The sequence below is a fragment of the Chiloscyllium plagiosum genome, unplaced genomic scaffold (genome assembly GCF_037043375.1).
Source record: "Chiloscyllium plagiosum isolate Xiang-an unplaced genomic scaffold, Cpla_swu_hap1 HiC_scaffold_5, whole genome shotgun sequence".
NCBI classification, from domain to species: Eukaryota; Metazoa; Chordata; class Chondrichthyes; order Orectolobiformes; family Hemiscylliidae; genus Chiloscyllium; species Chiloscyllium plagiosum.
The window spans coordinates 46,372,838-46,392,391 of NW_028270143.1; positions in this window are offsets into that span (position 1 = coordinate 46,372,838).

Below are 19,554 nucleotides of genomic sequence, written 5' to 3' on the forward strand. Positions count from 1 at the left end.
GTGGAAAGAAAAAAGTACTGGGGTAATAGTTCAGTAGCACCAGCTGTTAGGATTTGATAGATTTCCCTTTGTTTCCTATTTTCTTCAGTCCTCTTATCTCTTCCTTCAGGTTTTCTCATATCCTCACTAGTCTTTATTGGGGAGGCACTGGCCTAGTGATATTATCACTGGACGACGAACCCAGGTAATGTTCCAGAGAGCCTGGTTCAAATCCTGACATGGTGGGTTACAGTTTGAATTCAATGATAATCTGGAATTTAGAGTCTAATGATGACCACAGGAAAAACATTTCTGGTTCACTAATGTCCTTTAAGAAAGGCAACTGTTGTCTTTATCTGGTCTGACCAATGTGTGACTTCACACCTACAGCAATTACTGCCTTAGCTGTTTAAGTCCATGTATCTGTGGACATCAGAGTGTAAATAGGAAGAATTAACAAACAGTGAAATTCGCAGCTGACCTTAGAGAAACCTGTGTTGGAGAGCTCACAGCACAGGAACAGAAAAGTGTTTAGTTTTTAACATGTGGTCTTGCTGTAAGTCTACAGTAATGAGTAGTGTGGGTTCTTTCTTGGATTATGTGTTTTATTTAGATCTGCCTTTTGATTAAATTTTAAAAATATAAACCATGAGTACTAAGTTAGCCTGGAGCACTTTTTTAGAGCAAAGAGACATTGCTATTTTCTGGGTCTGTAGTTTGTGAGGGAGCAAAGATGGCCTTTAGTCGAATGGTCTGCTCTTCCTGTCAGATGTGGGAGATTAGGGGGAGTTTCCATGTTACTGATGATTATGCCTGTAGGAAGTGCCTTTGGTTGTGAATTCTATCAGATCGTATGGATCGGTTCGAGCAGCAGTTAGAAACAATGAGGAATTTACAAGAGCTAGGGGGTGTGATGGATGGCATTTACAGGAAGGGAGAAAAGCTGCAGATACAATCACACAGCTGGGTTAACTCCAGGAAAGCTAGGAGGGGTAGGCAGGTAATGCAGGAGTCTTCTGTGGTTATCCCCATTTCAAACAACTATGCTGTTTTGGAAAATATAGGGAGTGATAGACTTTCAGGGGAATGTAGCATGACAAGCCAAATTTCTGGTACCGAGGTTGGCTGTAATGTAACGAGGGGTACGTCCGGTTCTAAGCGATCGATTGTGATAGCAGACTCTGTCGTCAGAGGCACAGATAGATGTTTCTGCGGCCAGCAGTGAAAAAACAGAATGGTGTGTTGCCTCGCTGGTGCCAGGATCAAGGATGTCTCAGAGAAGGTGCAGAATGTTCTCAAAGGGGAGCGGGACCAGCAGGTCGTCATTGTACACATTGGAACCAATGACAGAGGAAGGGAAAAGGATGAGATTCTAAAGGGAGAATATAGGAAGTTAGACAGGAATTTAAAAAGGAGGCCCTCAAGGGTAGTAATATCTGGATTACTCCTGATACTACGAGCTAGTGAGGGTAGGGATAGGAAGATAGAGCAGATGAATGCATGGCTGAGGAGCTGGTGTATGGGAGAAGGATTCACATTTTTGGATCATTGGAATCTCTTTTGGAGTAGAAGTGACCTGTACAAGAAGGATGGATTGTACCTAAATTGGAAGGGGACTAATATACTGGCTGCGAGATTTGCTAGAGTTGCTCAGGAGGATTTAAACTAATAAGGTGGGGGTGATGGGACCCAGGAAAGAAATCAGTCTGAGACTGGTATAGTTGGGAAAAGAAGTCAGTCATACAATCAGGGCAGGCAGGGACAAAGCAGAGAACAAAGTTGGACTGATAAATTAAACTGCATTTATTTCAATGCAAGAGACCTAACAGGGAAGGCAGATGAACTCAGGGCATGGTTAGGAACGTGGCACTGGGATATCAGAGCAACTACAGACATATGGCTCAGGGATGGACAGGAGTGAGTTTAATGTTCCGGGATACAAATGCAATAGGAAGGATAGAAAGGGAGGCAAGAGAGGAGGGGGAGTGGCGTTTTTGATAAGGGATAGCATTACAGCTGTGCTGAGGGAGGATATTCCCAGAAATACATCCCGGGAAGTTATTTGGGTGGAACTGAGAAATAAGAAAGAGATGATCACCTTATTGGGATTGTATTATCAAGCCCCTATTACTCAGTGGAAAATTGAGAAACAAATTTGTAAGGAAATTTCAGTTATCTGTAAGAATAACAGGGTGGTTATGGTAGGAGATTTTAACTTTCCAAACATAGACTGGTACTGCCATTGTGTTAAGGGTTTAGATGGAGATGTTAAGCGTGTACAAGAAAATTTTCTGATTCAGTATATGGATGTACCGACGAGAGAAGGTTCAAAACTTGACCTATTATTGGGAAATAAGGCAGGGCAGGTGACTGAGGTGTCAGTGGGGGAGCACTTTGGGGCCAGCAACCATAATTCTATTAGTTTTAAAATAGTGATGGAAAAGGATAGACTAGATCTAACAGTTGAAATTCTAAACTGGAGGAAGGCTAATTTGATGGTATTAGGCAAGGACTTTCAAAAGCTGATTGGGGGCAGATGTTCGCATATAAAGGGACAACTGGAAATGGGAAGCCTTCAGAAATGAGACAACGAGAATCCAGAGACAATACATTCCAGTTAGGATGAAAGAAATTCATGGATGGCCAGAGGTTTTGCTCAAGGAAAAGAAGGAAGCATATGTCAGGTACAGACAGGATAGATTGAGTGAATCCTTAGAAGAATATAAAGGCAGTAAGAGTATACTTTAGAGGGAAATCAGGAGGGCAAAAAGGGGGCATGAGATAGCTTTGGCAAATAGAGTTAAGGAGAATCCAAAGGGCTTTTATAAATACATCAAGGACAAAAGGATAACTAAGAAGAGTAGAGGGTCCCTCAAAGATCAGCAAGGCAGCTTATGTGTGGAGCTGCATGAGATGGGGTGATGCTAAATGAGTATTTTGCATCAGTGTTTACTGTGGAGAAGGACATGGAAGATATAGACTGTAGGGAAATAGATGGTGACATTTGAAAAATGACCATATAACAGAGGAGGTGATGCTGGATGTATTGAAATGCACAAAAGTGGATAAATCCCCAGGACCTAATCAGGTGTAACCTGGAACTCTGTGGGAAGCTAAGAAAGTGATTGCTGGGCACCTTGCTGAGATATTTGTATCATTGATAGTCACAGGTAAGTGCCAGAAGACTGGAGGTTGGCCAACATGGTGCCACTATTTAAGAAAGGTGGTAAGGAAAAGCCAGGGAACCACAGACCAGTGAGCCTGACATCGGTGGTGGACAAGTTGTTGGAGGGATCCTGAGGGACACGATTTACATGTATTTTGAAAAGCAAGGACTGATTAAGGATAGTCAACATGGCTTTGTGCATGGGAAATCATGTCTCACAAACTTGATTGAGTTTGTTGAAGAAGTAATGAAGAGAATTAATGAGGACAGAGTGGTAGACATGATCCATATGGACTTCAGTAAGGCGTTCTGCAAGGTTCCTAATGGGAAATTGCTTAGCAAAGTTACATCTCATGGAATACAGGAAGAACTAGTCATTTGTATATAGAACTGGCTCAAAGATAGAAGACAGAGGGTGGTGGTGGTAGGTTCCTTTTAGACTGGAGGTCTGTGACCAGTGGAGTGCCACAAGGATCGGTGCGGGTCCACTACTTATTGTCATTTATATAAATGATTTGGATGTGAACATAGGAGCTATAGTTAATAAGTTTGCAGATGACACTAAAATTGGAGGTGTAGTGGACAGCGAAGAAGGTTACCTCAGATTACAACAGGATCTTGACCAAATGGACCAATGGGCTGAGAAGTGGCAGATGGAGTTTAATTCAGATAAATCTGAGGTGCTGCATTTTAGGAAAGCAAATCTTAGCAGGACTTATACACTTAATGGTAAGGTCATTGGGAGTGTTGCTGAACAAAGAGACCTTGGAGTGCAGGTTCATAGCTCCTTGAAAGTAAACTCGCAGGTAGATAGGATAGTGAAGAAGGCACTTGGTATGCTTTCCTTTACTAGTCACAGCATTGAATATAGGAATTTGGAGGTCATGTTGCAGTTGTAAAAGACATGGTCTGGTCACTTTTGGAATACTGGATGCAATTCTGGTCTCCTTCCTATCGGAAGGATGTTCTTAAACTTGAAAGTGTTCAGAAAAGATTAACAAGGATGTTGCCAGGGTTGGAGGATTTGAGCTACAGGGAGAGGCTGAATAGACTGGGGCTGTTTTCCCTGGAGCATTGGAGGCTGAGGGGTGACCTTGTAGAGGTTTATAAACTCATGAGGGGCATGGATAGGATAACTGGACAAGGTCTTTTCCCTGGGGTGGGGGAATCCAGAACTAGAGAGCATAGGTTTAAGGTGAGAGCGGAAAGATATAAAAGAGACTTCAGGGACAACGTTTTCACAGAGAGTGGTGCGTGTATGGAATGGGCTACCAGAGGAAGTGGTGGAGGCTGGTACAATTACAAATTTAAAAGGCATTTGGATGGGTATATGAATAGGAAGGGTTTAGAGGGATATGGACCAAACGCTGGCAAATGGGACTAGATTAGGTTAGGATATCTGGTTGGCATGGATGAGTTGGATGGAAGGGTCTGTTTCCATGTTGTACATCTCTAGGACTTTATGACTCTTAACTGCCCTCTGAGTAATAACTGCTCGCCTAACAATGTCCTCATCTCATGACTGAATACAAAAAAAAAGGTGGTACTTAGTGACTCATCCAAAACTTTTAAAATCCCTCACTGATTGTTTATAAGCAACAGTTCACAGCAACTTAGAGCAGAAAATAAACTGGCTTGCTCTATTTTTGCTAGAAATAGAGAGACACCATCTCACCATTGTCAAAGAGAATACTGAGATACAGGCTCCAAGATTAGATGGGATTAAGGTTCACAAGGAGGTGGTGTTAGCAATTCTGGAGAGTGTGAAAATAGATAAGTCCCCTGGACCAGATGGGATTTATCCTAGCATTGTCCAGGAAGCCAGGGAGGAGATTGCAAAACCTTTGGCTTTGATCTTTAATTCGTCATTGTCGACCGGAATAGTACCAGAAGACTGGAGGATAGAAAATGTTGCCCCCCTATTCAAGAAGGGGTCCCTGGTAATTATAGATCAGTGAGCTTTACTTCAGTTGTGGGTAAAGTATTGGAAAAGGTTATAAGGTGTAGGATTTATAATCATCTAAAGAGGAATAAGTTGACTAGGGCTAGTCAACACAGTTTTGTGAAGGATAGGTCATGTCTCACAAACCTAATTGAGTTCTTTGAGAAGGTGACCAAACAGGTGGATGAGGGTAAAGCAGTTGATGTGGCGTATATGGAATTCAGTAAGGTGTTTCATAAGGTTCCCCACGGTAGGCCATTGCACAAAAAACAGAGACATGGGATTGAGGATGATTTAATGGTTTAGATCAGAAATTGGGAAATGTTCATCCTAGAGTTCAGTTCCTAGAGGTGCACCGCAATGACTTCTTTTGCGGCCATTGTTATTTGTCATTTTTATAAATGACCTAGATGAGGGTGTAGATGCATGTGTTAGTAAATTTGCAGATGATGCTAAGCTAGTTGGAGTTGTAGGTAGTCCTGAAGGATGTTGGAGGTTACAGAGGGACATAGATAAGCCACAGAGCTGGGCTGAGGGGTGGCAAACGGAGTTTAATGCAGAAAAGTGTGAGGTGATTCACTTTGGAAGGAATAACAGGAATAAAGAGTACTGGGCTCATGGTAAGATTCTTGGTAGTGTAGATTAGCAGAGAGATTTCAGTGTCCATGTACATAGTTCCCTGAAAGTTGCCACTCAGCTTGCTAGGGTTGTTAACAAGGTGTACAGTGTGTTAGCTTTTATTGGTAGAGGGATTGAGTTTCAGTGCCACTATGTCATGCTGCAACAATACAAAACTCTGGTGTGGCCGCATTTGGAGTATTCTGTGCAGTTCTGGTCACCGCATTTTATGAAGGATGTGGAAGCTTTGGAAAGGGTTCACAGGAGATTTACTAAGATATTGCCTGGAATGGAGGGAAAGTCTTATGAGGAAAGGCTGAAGGTCTTGAGGCTGTTTTTATTTGACAAAAGAAGGTTGAGAGGTGACTTAACTGAGACATATATGATAATCAGGGGGTTAGATAGGGTGGACAGTGAGAGCCTTTTTCCTCAGATGGTGATGGCTAGCATGAGGGGACATAGCTACAAATTGAGGGATGATAGATATAAGACAGATGTCAGAGTTAGTTTCTTTACTCAGAGAATAGTAGGAGTGTGGAACGCACTGACTGCAACAGTAGTGGACTCCCCAAATTTATGGGCGTTTAAATGGTCATTGGATAAACATATGGATGAAACTGGAATAGTGTTGGATAGATAGGCTTCACATTGGTTCCACAAGTTGGTGCAACATTGAGGGCTGAATGGCCTGTACTGTGATGTAATGTTCCGTGTTCTATGTTCTAACTCTAACCAGAATCAAAAAATTCTGCTTGAATCATTCACTCAACGTTTTTAACTACCGAGGAGACAGTCAGATAGTTGTTTTCTGGTTAATGGGCTTTAGCATTCACAAGTGGTCACAGCTCCACAAACTAATCAGCGACATGTTGCCAGCTGAATCGCACATCGTACACAGATCCTGGAACTGGCCACTCTACAAAGATCTTCACCCATTGATTGAGCAAAGCAGCAACACACAATGAATTTCAGTAATTTGTTTTTTTAAAAAGTGCAGCAATTCCTTCCTCAGTTCTTTACTGTAAAACAGTCCGCTTCGCAGTTCAGAGCACAATCAGAAATATAGAAAATAAAATAATGGGGACTTTATAAGTGACATGGAGATATTTTCATCACTTAAATGTATGCAGTGCTTGTCACATCTCATCTGATTTGGAGAAATTTATAATGATAGAAGAAATATTACTGCAAAGCTTTCCTTCTTATTAGAAAATTAACAATTGAAGACAGCTTTTGCTTTTCATTACAAGCTTTGTAAGTCTGATTTTTTTTTCATGTCTATCTTCCTCGATGACATTGTCTCTTTGCTTGTCACAATTGATTTACACAGGTCATCCTCCAAGCTGATCAAAAGCCAGTTTATTGGATTACATAGAAGTACCGAATCAGAATTTGTGTGACAGTCTCCACAAATCAATTTGGTTGTCCCATGAATTTAATCTTGAACAAAATAACAGTGATGAAGAAGTCAGACAAAATGGGATCAATTTTAACCTTATAAAAACTGAAAGAGCAGCGGACGCTTTCAATCGGAAACAAAAATTTAAGTTCTTGGAAAAGCTCAGCAGGTTTGGCAGCAACTGTGAAGAGAAATCAAAGTTAATGTTTTGAGTTCAGTGACCCCGGAAAGGTTCAGTTTTGAGGATGGGTCTCTGGAACTGGAAATGTTAACTTTGATTTCTCTTCACAGATGATGCCAGACTTGCTGAGCTTTTCCAGCAACTTCTGTCATCGTTTCAATTTTAACCTTGCTTGCTTAAAGCAACCAAATGGGTAATTAAACTTATCCAACGACTGATCTGACTTGGCATTGACAGGTAGCCAGGAAATTCTTCCTTATATTAGAAAGGACTGCTGGTTTTGTATTAAACAAATAACCCAAAGGACTGCATGCACTGAAAATCAGAAACAAAAGCAGAAACCACTGGAAAAAACTCAATGGCTCTGGCAGCATCTGTGGAGAGAGAGCAGAATTAACATTTCGGGTCCAGTAACCCTTCTTCAGAACTGAGAGACTGGACCCAAAACATTAATTCTGCTTTCTCAGCACAAATGCTGCTTGACCTGCTGAGTTTCTCCAACAATTTCTGTCTTTGTTGCTGTTTCTGTATGTCATAATGTGATGAAATTATCAGAACCAACTACCATATTTAATAGGCTACATGAGTGAAAAAAGCGACAATGAATTTTCTACCAAGCCAATGGTGAGGAGATTTGGGACCAGAAAATGCCCCAAAAAGGGTAAATTTATTTTCTTTTTAAACTTTTCTTGTAGCACATTTCCGTTACAGCCCCAGAAGGAGTGAGTGAAAAGATGAGGCATCCCCTTGATTGTGTGCCCCTCCCACCACTCCCGCACACCCCCTCAAGACAATGGAGGATCCCCATGGGAAAAGCCAGCAACCAATATTAGCACTTGGGTGGTGTCAGTGAACATCCTTTAGGCAAGGTGAACTCCGACTGCTTTGTGAATGGAACAAAATTAGGAAGGTGGCTAGTGGGAATGTAAATGAGACCCTAGAGGTGAAATACCTTGGATCTTAGTTTTGGAATAGTTTCCAACTGACACCCATCCTGAAGCAGTTATTCTGGAGTTAAAATGGTGACTTTTATTATAAGTTTACATGTTTGCAAGCTTAGTTGTGAAGTAGAGTTAAAACTTAAATCTACGGGAAAGTAAAGCATTTTGAAATGCATATTTAACACCTTAATTATGTTGTTTTGAATTAGAGATCAGGGAAGTCAACAAAAGAGAAATTGCTTTATTGCACTCATAATCAGAGGAAAGAGCAGTATTTTGAGAGGAATGATAAACATGAGTGGATGCTCCCTATCAATAACACTGGAGATCATGTGATTTTAGTCCAGGGCAGTGCACTTAGCACATAGGATGGAGATAGCTAAAAAGAAAATACTGCAACGTGTCCACTTGTATAAGCTTAGGTAATTGGATTTTAGTTTTAGTTCAATGCACTGATCCACCTCCCTGTCCTAGGGGCAAAGGTGACCATTCTTAAGTGCTTATCTTTCATCAGACTCTAAAGTGAGTGGCAAAGCAGAAAGTTTCAATATCTCTCTATTCTTCACCTGTCATCTTTGCAGACATAATGACATGTAAATGGCATCACATCTCAGATAATTTCAAAACCCCTTAAGCAAGGTTGGTGTTTTTTCCACAGTGAGTATATCCCCTGAATATTGATATTTTTCAGGAACATATTATTGGATAAGGCAGAATCCATTGTTAATGATAAAACCTCAGCAATGTTTCTGAGAAAGTAACTCATGTTCAGTACATGGGCAGTCTAGATGACAAATATCTGATGTGTTTTCAACACACATAATGGAACCATTGTTCTGTCAACAGGCTGATAAATTGCTGTAAAGTCTAAATTGAGTGTATTTATGAGGTAGTTCCTGAAGATTAATACATATGCAAATTACAAAATTTTTTTTCATGCTGTTATTTTAGATTTTTTCATGGAAGAGAGATGGCACTGTAATTTTCTTCTGGAGTGAATGGTGCTTTGGAATACTTGTGTAGGAAAGCTTGGTTTGTGTGTGAAATTCCTTCATCTTTTGTTAAAATTTGTGTATTTCATATGAAAATTAAACATTTGCAAACTTGCATTTTCTAATTTTACCCCATTAGATTAGCTGGGAAATTACATTCAAATCTAGTTTAGTATATGGAAACAATTTACATATATTCACATGGTATTTATTTATTTCATCAAATTAAGTCTCTGAAGAATATTTTTTACTTGAGAGAAGGCTTTCACCTTTACAGAAAAAAGATCACAAAACCTTTGGTTGGGAATAACCCATGCCCAAGTCTACTTATAGAAAGGTGATTATAATGGAATCAACAGCTAATTGGCCAATGGCCATTTAGCAATGATTAATTAGTCATTAACTTGGACAGATCATTAATCAAGCTTCAAAAGGAAAAAACTTTGACAATAAGCAGTATGCATCTAAAACTAAACCCATGCAACAATTTCCATGCGAGGATTTCATTATTTAGCACTGTTCATAGCCTATAGTAAATCAAAGATTCAAAAATGATGGAAAAAAATTAAAGAATTAAAAAAAACTTTTTCTGAATCATTCAAATTTTACATCTGTGTTTTTTAAGCAAGTACTCAAATGAACAGATTTAAAGCATTCATCTACAGTTCTTCAAATTTCTAATTAAAAATGTCGACCAAGAATAGTTCGTAAGTGCTTATGGATGGTTTAGAATTAAAGATTTACAGCTTACATTTCCACCATCTATAGTTTCTTTCTACTTTTCAACATATGTTGTGATGTGAAAACTCTACATTTAAGGAAGAATTCTAATTTGTGAGCTATGTGATGGCATAGCTTGCAGTTAAATTACAATGTATAGGGACAGGTACTTGAGACTGAGGAGTCTGCAAGTCAAGTTCACTACTGTCATATCTAGTAACGGTATGCCATACACATAACCTGAAAACATAAACTGTATTCAGTGGAATCTTCTAAAGGTAACTTGTTTTTTTTTAAATGGATACCAATGGGCTGTTCAAGATGGCTGAGAGTCACTTGACTGGGTCAGTGGGTTCAAATACTGCTACAAAACTTGAAAGGAAACATTCCACACTAGAGATGTCATGACCCATCTCCTGAACAATCAAAAAAGGTATTTCCTGATTTGAATGAGTCATTCTGAAACCAAGCTGGTTGATTGTCTCATTCCCATGGGTGAATATCTTCAAAAATAGTTTTATTTTGGAGACCTCAGTCTTTTCTGCTGTTACACCTCACTGGGGAAGCAGACTGGAAATAAAGCCCCACTATTCTCAGAATGATCACAAAAGTTAAAGATTTTTAAAATTTTACAGAATATCTGTAAGGAGCAGGATAGCATGTGTGCAGGCGGAAAAGAGAAAGTGCTAGAAAAGCTAAAAGGTCTTAAAATTGATAAATCTCCTGGCCCCGATGGGCTACATCCTAGAGTTCTGAGGGAGGTGGCTGAGGAAATAGCGGACGCATTGGTTGAGATCTTTCAAAAGTCACTGGAGTCAGGGAAAGTCCCAGATGATTGGAAGACTGCTGTTGTAACCCCATTGTTCAAGAAAGGATAAGACAAAAGATGAAAAATTATAGGCCAATTAGCCTAACCTTGGTTGTTAGTAAAATTCTAGAATCCATCATTAAGGATGAGGTTCCTAAATTCTTGGAAGAGCAGGGTCGGATTAGAACAAGTCAACATGGATTTAGTAAGGGGAGGTCGTGCCTGACAAACCTGTTGGAGTTCTTTGAAGAGGTGACAAGTAGGTTAGACCAGGGAAACCCAGTGGATGTGGTCTATCTAGACTTCCAAAAGGCCTTTGATAAGGTGCCACACAGGAGGCTGCTGAGTAAGGTGAGGGCCCATGGTGTTCGAGGTGAGCTACTGGTATGGATTGAGGTATGGCTGTTTGACAGAAGGCAGAGAGTTGGGATAAAAGGTTCTTTTTCAGAATGGCAGCTGGTGACAAGCGGTGTCCCGCAGGGTTCAGTGTTGGGGCCGCAGCTGTTCACGTTATATATTAATGATCTGGATGAAGGGATTGGTGGCATTCTAGCGAAGTTTGCCAATGATACGAAGTTAGGTGGACAGGCAGGTAGTACTGAGGAAGTGGGGAAGCTGCAGAAGGATCTAGACAGGTTGGGAGAGTGGTCCAGGAAATGGTGATGGAATTCAATGTGAGCAAATGCGAGGTCTTGCACTTTGGAAAAAAGAATACAAGCATGGACTACTTTCTAAATGGTGAGAAAATTCATAAAGCCAAAGTACAAAGGGATCTGGGAGTGCTAGTCAAGGATTCTCTAAAGGTAAACATGCAGGTTGAGTCCGTGATTAAGAAAGCGAATGCAATGTTGTCATTTATCTCAAGAGGGTTGGAATATAAAAGCACCGTTATGCTACTGAGACTTTATAAAGCTCTGGTTAGGCCCCATTTGGAGTACTGTGTCCAGTTTTGGTCCCCACACTCAGGAAGGACATACTGGCACTGGAGCGTGTCCAGCGGAGATTCACACGGATGATCCCTGGAATGGTAGGTCTAACATACGAGGAACGGCTGAGGATCCTGGGATTGTATTAATTGGAGTTTAGAAGATTAAGGGGAGATCTAATAGAAACTTAGAAGATAATACATGGCTTGGAAGGAGTGGACGCTAGGAAATTGTTTCCGTTAGGTGAGGAGACTAGGACCCGTGGACACAGACTTAGAATTAGAGAGGGTAAATTCAGAACAGAAATGCGGAGACATTTCTTCAGCCGGAGAGTGGAGGGCCTGTGGAATTTATTGCCGCAGCATGCAGTGGAGGCCGGGACGCTAAATGTCTTCAAGGCTGAGATTGATAAATTCTTGATGTCACAAGGAATTAAGGGCTACAGGGAGAATGCGGGTAAGTGGAGTTGAAATGCCCATCAGCCACGATTGAATGGCGGAATGGATTCGATGGGCCGAATGGCCTTACTTCCGCTCCTATGTCTTATGGTCTTATGGTCTTTTTGACCTAAGTGAACATAAAACACGGCCACACTTCTGTACTGAACAAGAATATCTATTTATTACAAGTAAGTTGATTCCAGCTACAGTAAACCCTTGTGAAGTGTTGACATGTAACTCTACTAATTAAAACGCTAACTCCCTTATAGACTGGCACAACACACATATATCGTCAGACACAGGCAGGAAAACACAAAAATTCATGGGCGGAGGGAAAAACTGGGAAGGCAGTTGAATGATACCTCTTCACAAGATTTGCTAAGATGGTCTTTTGGATCATCAGGAAGTGCTACTCCTCGATTCTTCTTTTCCAGATACTTCCACTCACTTGCGGAAAGAACAGCTGGCTGTTCACATGTAGAAAGTTGCTGGCTTACTGGTTAAGAGGCAGAGCTGACAGCAATTGCTGAGGGAAAAAATAAACTCACTTTCTTCAGACTTAAGATATTTATCCTTACCGCCCATCTTGAAAAATGTCGCCACCGCTGCCCTCCAGTCCTCTGTCATCTCTCCAATGGTCAGACAATGTTTGAAAATGAATGTCAGAGCCTCTGTAATCACTTTTAGGCCTGCTGTAACTGCTAATAGCTCCACCTCTTAATACTAATTCATTCAACTGTATCACAGTCCCCCTGTCTGATTTATTATCCTTCTCAATAGTGAATACAGATGAAAAGTACTAATTTGAAACTTCACCATTTTCTTCCAGCTCCACACATATATTGCCATTTTGGTTCCTAACAGGCCCTACTCTTTCCCTGGTTATCCACTTGCCACTAATATACTTACAAAATGCCTTTTGACTTTTATTTATTTTACCCTCATATGTTTTTTCATAACCTCTCTTGTCTTTCCTATATTCTTTCTCAATCAATCTGTGCACTTTCTATACTTCTCTAGGGCTTCTGCTGTTTTGAGCCCTCAGTATCTGTCCTTTTTTGCTCATCGAATCTTGTACATCCCTTGACATCCAGTGTTACCTAGACTTGTTGGTCCCATTCTTTACTTTCAGAGAATTATGTTGACCCTGCACCCTCACTATCTCCTTTTAGAATGACTCCCATGAAGATTTGATGTAGATTTTCCAATAATCAGTTGCTCCAAATCCACTTTGACCAGATGTTGTCTGATCATATTAAGATTGACCTCCTCCCAATTTAGAACCAAAACTTATGGCCCATCTTTGTTCTTTTCCATAACTCTTATTAAATCTTATTACACTGAGGTCACTATCACAGAAATACTGCCCCATTGATATTTCTACCACTTGCCTAGTTTCATTCTCTAAAATTATATCCAGCACCATCGCCTGTCTTACACGACTGTCTACATGTTGCCTTAGAAATCTATCTTGGATACATTTTAAGGATGCTACATGCTGCGGCCTTTCACACTTTGTTTATTTGAGCTCATATTGAAGATGTAGGTGGCACAGTGGCTCAGAGGTTAGCACTGTTGCCTCACAGCACCAGGGACTTGGGTTTGATTCCAGCCTTGGGTGATTGTCTGTATTGCTAGGTGCTCCAATTGCCTCCCACAGTCCAAAGGTGTGCAGGTTAGGTGGTTTGGCCATGCCAAATTGCCCATAGTGTCCAGTGATGTGTAGGTTAGATGGATTAGCCACAGGAAATACAAGATTGCAGGGATAGGGTAGGAAAATGGGTCTGTGGTGAATGGTCTTTGGCGGGTCAGTGCGGACTTGATGGACCAATGGCCTGCTTCTATATTTTGGGGTTCTGTCATTCTATGTTGAAATCTTCTACTATCATTACCCTATCAGTGTTATACTTCTTTGAGATTGTCCTTTTATCTTTCCCTGCCTGTTTCAGGGTCTATAGTACATTAGCAATGTGACTGCCCCTTTGTGTTTTTAAGTTCCTCTCAAATGGGGAACATTCTTAGATTGATTCCTTCTTATTGCAGCAGTTCACTCCTTGATCAATGTTGTGATCCAACCTCCTCTTTTACATCTCCACATCTTTCCATTTCACCATAACATTATATATGCTGGTACCTATCCTTCCCCAACCATATCTCCATGTTTTATAATATGAAATATTTTTTAGATTAGATTCCCTAAAGCATGGAAACAGGCCCTTCAGCCCAACATGTCCACACCGACCCTCCGAAGAGTAACCCACCCAGACCCATTCCCCACCCTAAAACTACCCTGACTAATGAACCTAACACTATGGGTAATTTAGCATGGCTAATTCACCTGACCTGCACATCTTTGGATTGTGGGAGGAAATCCACGCAGACACAGGGAGAATGTACAAACTCCACAGTTGACCGAGGCTGGAATTGAACCCGGGTCCCTGTGGCTGGGAGGGAGCAGTGCTAACAACTGAGCCACTGTGCTGCACTTTATTCCCAAGTGTTAGTCAACCGCCTCAACTCATCTACCTTATTCTCAAAACTCCTTACATTAAAATAAATACTATCCAGTGTTACCATGTTCCCTTGAGCCTTAAACTGACTGCCATTCAGGTTAACTGGTTTTTCTTCTATACTTGTTTGTGCATTGCCCTCTATTGACCCCATTCCATATCTTAACTCCAGGCCAAAATGGTTCAGTTCAATCTATCAAACCTATAAAGGTTCCACCCTCCACAGTGATCCAGGAATTTAAACCCCACTCTTGTGAACTAACTCTTCAGCCAACTTTCATTTGTTCTATCTATATATACTTATTGCATGTGTCACTGGGAGTAATCCAAAGATCTCACCCTTTGAGATCCTGTTTTTCAATATCCAGTTCTTTAATTCTTGTTGCAGGACCTCATCCCTCTTTCTACCTATGTTGTTAGTATCAATATGAACCATAATCTTTCATTGTAATAGAAGCAGGAGTAGGCCATTTGGCCCATCGAGCCTGCTTCATCATTCATTAAGATCATGACTGATCTATCCATCGTCTCAGCTCCTCCCACTTGCATTACCCCCATAACCCTTAATTCCCCGACCATTCAAAAACCATCCAACAGTGTCTTGAATATATTTAATGATGCTGCCTCTACAGCTTCCATAGATTCACTACTCTCTGGGAAAACCAGTTCCTCCTCATCTCTGTCCTAAATCTACACTCCCTAACCTTGAGGCCATGTCCCCTAGTCCTAGTCTCACCCATACACGGAAACAACTTGCCTGCCTCTAGATTAGATTAGAACAGTACACAATACTCCAGGTGCTGCCTCACCAACACCTCGTACAATTGCAGCAGAACCTCTCTGCTCTTAAATTCAATCCCTCTCGCAATGAAAGTCAATATTCCATTTGTCTTCCTGATTACCTGTTGCACCTACAAATCAATATTTAGTAATTCATGTATGAGCATTCCTAAGTCCCTCTGCACAACAGTATGCAGTAATCTTTCACAATTTAAATAACACTGACCTATTTTTATTTCCAAAGAGGATAACCTCACATTTACTAACATTGTAGTCCACCTGCCAGACCCTTGCCCACTCACTTAACCTGTCTAAATTTCTCTGTAGACCCTCCACATCCTCGGCACAATTTACCTTGCAACTTAATTTATTGTCACTAGTGAACTTGGATATGTTACACTTGGTCTCCTCTTCCAAATCATTTACAAATATCACGAACAGTCGCAGGCCCAACGCCGACCCCTGCGGCACCCCTCTCACCACTGATATCCAACCAGAGGAACACTTATTAATCTCAACTCTCTGCTTTCTATTGGTTAACTGGTCCTGTACACATGCTAGTATGTTCCCTGCAACTCCATGTATTCTTATCTTTTGAATGAATCTTTTATGCAGCATCTTATTGAACGCATTCTGGAAATCCAAGTAGACAACATCCACCTGTTTGCCTCCATCCACCGCGCTTGTTACATCCTCAAAGAACTCCAGTAACTTTGTCAAGCATGACCTTCCCTTCCTGAATCCATGCTGCATCTGCCTGATGGAACCTTTTCCATCCAGATGTCTCACTATTTCTTCTTTAATGATAGCCTCCAGCATCTTCCTGATTACAGATGTTAGGCTAACTCGCCCATAGTTACCTGCCTTTTGCCTACACCTTTTTTTAAACAACGGCGTGACATTCGCTGTCTTCCAGTCTGCTGGGACCTAACTGGAGTTCAGTGAATTTTTTGTAAATTACAACTAAAGAATCTACTATAACTTCTGCCATTTCTTTCAGCACCCTGGGACGCATTCCATCAGGACCAGGGGACTTATTTACCTTTAGACCCCCATTGGAGATAACAATTGAATTGAGGCCCTCACCTCCCATTGTATCCTTAACATTATTCTTTGGCATGTTAGACACATCTTCCACTCTGAAGACTGACACAAAATAGTCATTCAAGGCTTCGGCCATTTCAGTATTACCCAATATTAATTTCCCTTTCTCATCCTATGAGTGACATACATCCACTTTAGCCACCCTTTTCCATTTTATATATTTATAAACATTTTTCCAACCTGCTTTTATATTCTGTGCTAGTTTGCATTCATAATCTATCTTTCCTTTCTTTATTGTTTGCTTTGTGATTTTTTGTCGCTTTTTGAAGTTTTCCCAATTTTCCTGTTTCCCACTACTCTTGGCTACTTTGTAAGCTTGACCTTTTAATCGGATCACTTCCTTTATCTCGTTGGTTATCCAAGGCTGGCTGTTGCTACCCTTGCTATCCTTGTTTTTGACCGGAATATTTTTCCTTGGGCACTGTGAAAAATCTCTTTGAAAGTCCTCCAGTGTTCCTCAACTATTCCACCATGTAAATTGTGTTCCCAGTCTAACTTAGCCAATTCCTTCCTCATCCCATTATAGTCTCCCTTGTTTAAGCATACTGCACTGGTTTTAGATGATTCTATTTCACCCTCCATTTGTATCCGAAATTTGATCATACCGTGATCACTCTTTCCGAGGGGATCCTTAACTACGAGATCATTAAGTTTACCTGTATCATTACACGCTCCCTTGTAGGTTTGGTAACATACTGTTCAAGAAAGTTATCATGGATGAGTTCTATGAACTCCCTTCAAGACTGCCTCTACCGACTTGATTCGGCCAATCAGTGTGCATGTTAAAATCTCCTGATCTGTGACCATACACCCTCCCACTTCAGGATGCCCTGCAGATGTTCAGTAACATCCTTGACCCTGGCCCCTGGGAGGTAATACATCCTCCTGAAGTCACACCTGAGGCCACCAAAATCCCTGCCTGTACCTCTCAATATTGTGTCTCCAATTTGCTGTGCTGTTCCTCTCTTTCTCCTTCCACTCTGTGGAGCTGGGCTCCTGCTGCAATTCCCAGAGGGACTGAGATTTCACCAATTTCCAACACAGAGTGAGATGCACTCTGAAGTTTTTCTGGCTACCTGCCTTACCTCCCATTTTCTGACAGCTCATCACCCTCTACCTGTCGGAGTACATGCCCTTCATCTGCAGGATGACCATATCCAAAACTGTTCTATCCACGTAACTTCACCTCACAGATGCACTGCTTTGTCTCTAACCGATGCTCAGGCTCTGAAATCTGACACTCAAGTTGGTCACACTGGTGGCAATTCCAGCTGAAGGGGTCATCCAGACTGCCAGGAGCAGCTAAGACTTTCCAAAACAGCAGCTTGTGCAAAAAGGGATTGATACAGCCATATTTTAAAATATCCCTATGTTTAAAAATACCTCTTATAATAAATTTAAGTCAAGGAGAAAATTAAGTTGCTTTTTTAATAAAAAACAAAGTTAGAACTCTGCCGTTCCTCAATGCAACTTTGAAGTGGAGGCAAACAACATTCCTAGTACCAACCAATAAGTTCTCTGCTTTATACTGACATCTCTTTCACCAGCCCTTTTGAATACTGTGGGGTTCCTGTTGAGGTTTAGCTGTTTCGCTGATTGATCTTGATCTAGGCCTTTGCTCTCAGGTTTTTGTCTAGAAGCTGTGCAGCTGCTGTTTACCTGAAGGCTCATTCTGCTCTGCTCCTGCTCTGCTGTAACTTGCTGAAATTCCCATTAGTTCCAATGAATCTAGCACTGTCTCATGGTCCTTTTCTTGACTGCTTGTTCAAAGTTAAACTGTTCAGCTAACTGACATGTAGCTTCTGGCTTTCTTTCTCCTTCCCCTTTTTGATTAAAGGAATTGCATTTGTTCTTCTCCATTGTAATGAAAGCCTTCATAAATTCAGGGAATTTTGGAAAATTAAATCACTGCATGAACCATCTCACTATTCACTTCTATTAAGATGCTTGGGGCTTGTCAGCCCACAGGGCTCCAACCATTTTCTTGGTACTTGTTCCTTAGTGATTTTAATATTTTTGAGTTCCACCCTAACTCCTATGTCTTGATTTTTCATTATTTCTGAGATATTACTTGTGTCTGCTTGCATTGAAGACTGATGAAAACTACATGTTCAATTCATCTGCCATTTCCATATATTTTACTTTAATTCCCCAGATTTACTTTCTTTAGGACCAACGTTCACTTTGTTAACTCTTATGTTTTAAACTGCTATAGACACTCTTAACTTTTCTCATATTTCTAGTTTGCTTTTTCTCATGCATTAATTTTTCCCTTCTTATTAATCTTTTAGCCAATCTTTCATTTTTGTTATTATATTCTGTCCAATCTTCTGACCAGCCTCCCGACATTGCATAATCATGCTTTTACTTTGTGTTTGATGCTATCTGTAACTTTTCTAATTAACTACATAAGGTGAGTGTGTTTTATCATGTTCTATCTGGACCAAAACACTTCGACATCCTGGTTTCCTGATATTAGGTCACCCACCTCTATGTGCTAATAAAATGATTAAATAATACAGCCACCTCCCACATTTTCCTAGCTTGCTGCCCTTCCTAAATCACTGCACCTTTCCATTTTCAGGTCCCAATATATGTCAGCCAGCAGCTATGTCTCCATAACGACTATTAGACCATAAGGCCATAAGATACAGGAGCAGAATTGGGCCTTCTAGCCCATTGAGTCTGCTCTGCCATTTTATCATGGCTGATATGTTTTGCAACCCCATTCTCCTGCATTCTCCCTGTAACCCTTACTCACCAAGAACCTATTTATCTCCGTCTGAAAGATACACAAAGACTTGGCCTCCACAGCCTTCTGTGGCAATGAGTTCCACAGATTCACCACCCTCTGACTGAAGAAATTCTTTCACATCTCAGTTCTAAAGGTTCATCCCTTCACCCTGAGGCTATGGCCTTGAGTCCTAGTCTCTCCTTAGATTTGACTCATTTATTGCCATTTGTGTTGTCAGTTCAGCTTTTTTTGTTCTGAATGCTACAAGAACTTTATCTTTTAAATGCTAGCTTTGTCTTTTTGGTTTTTTTTGC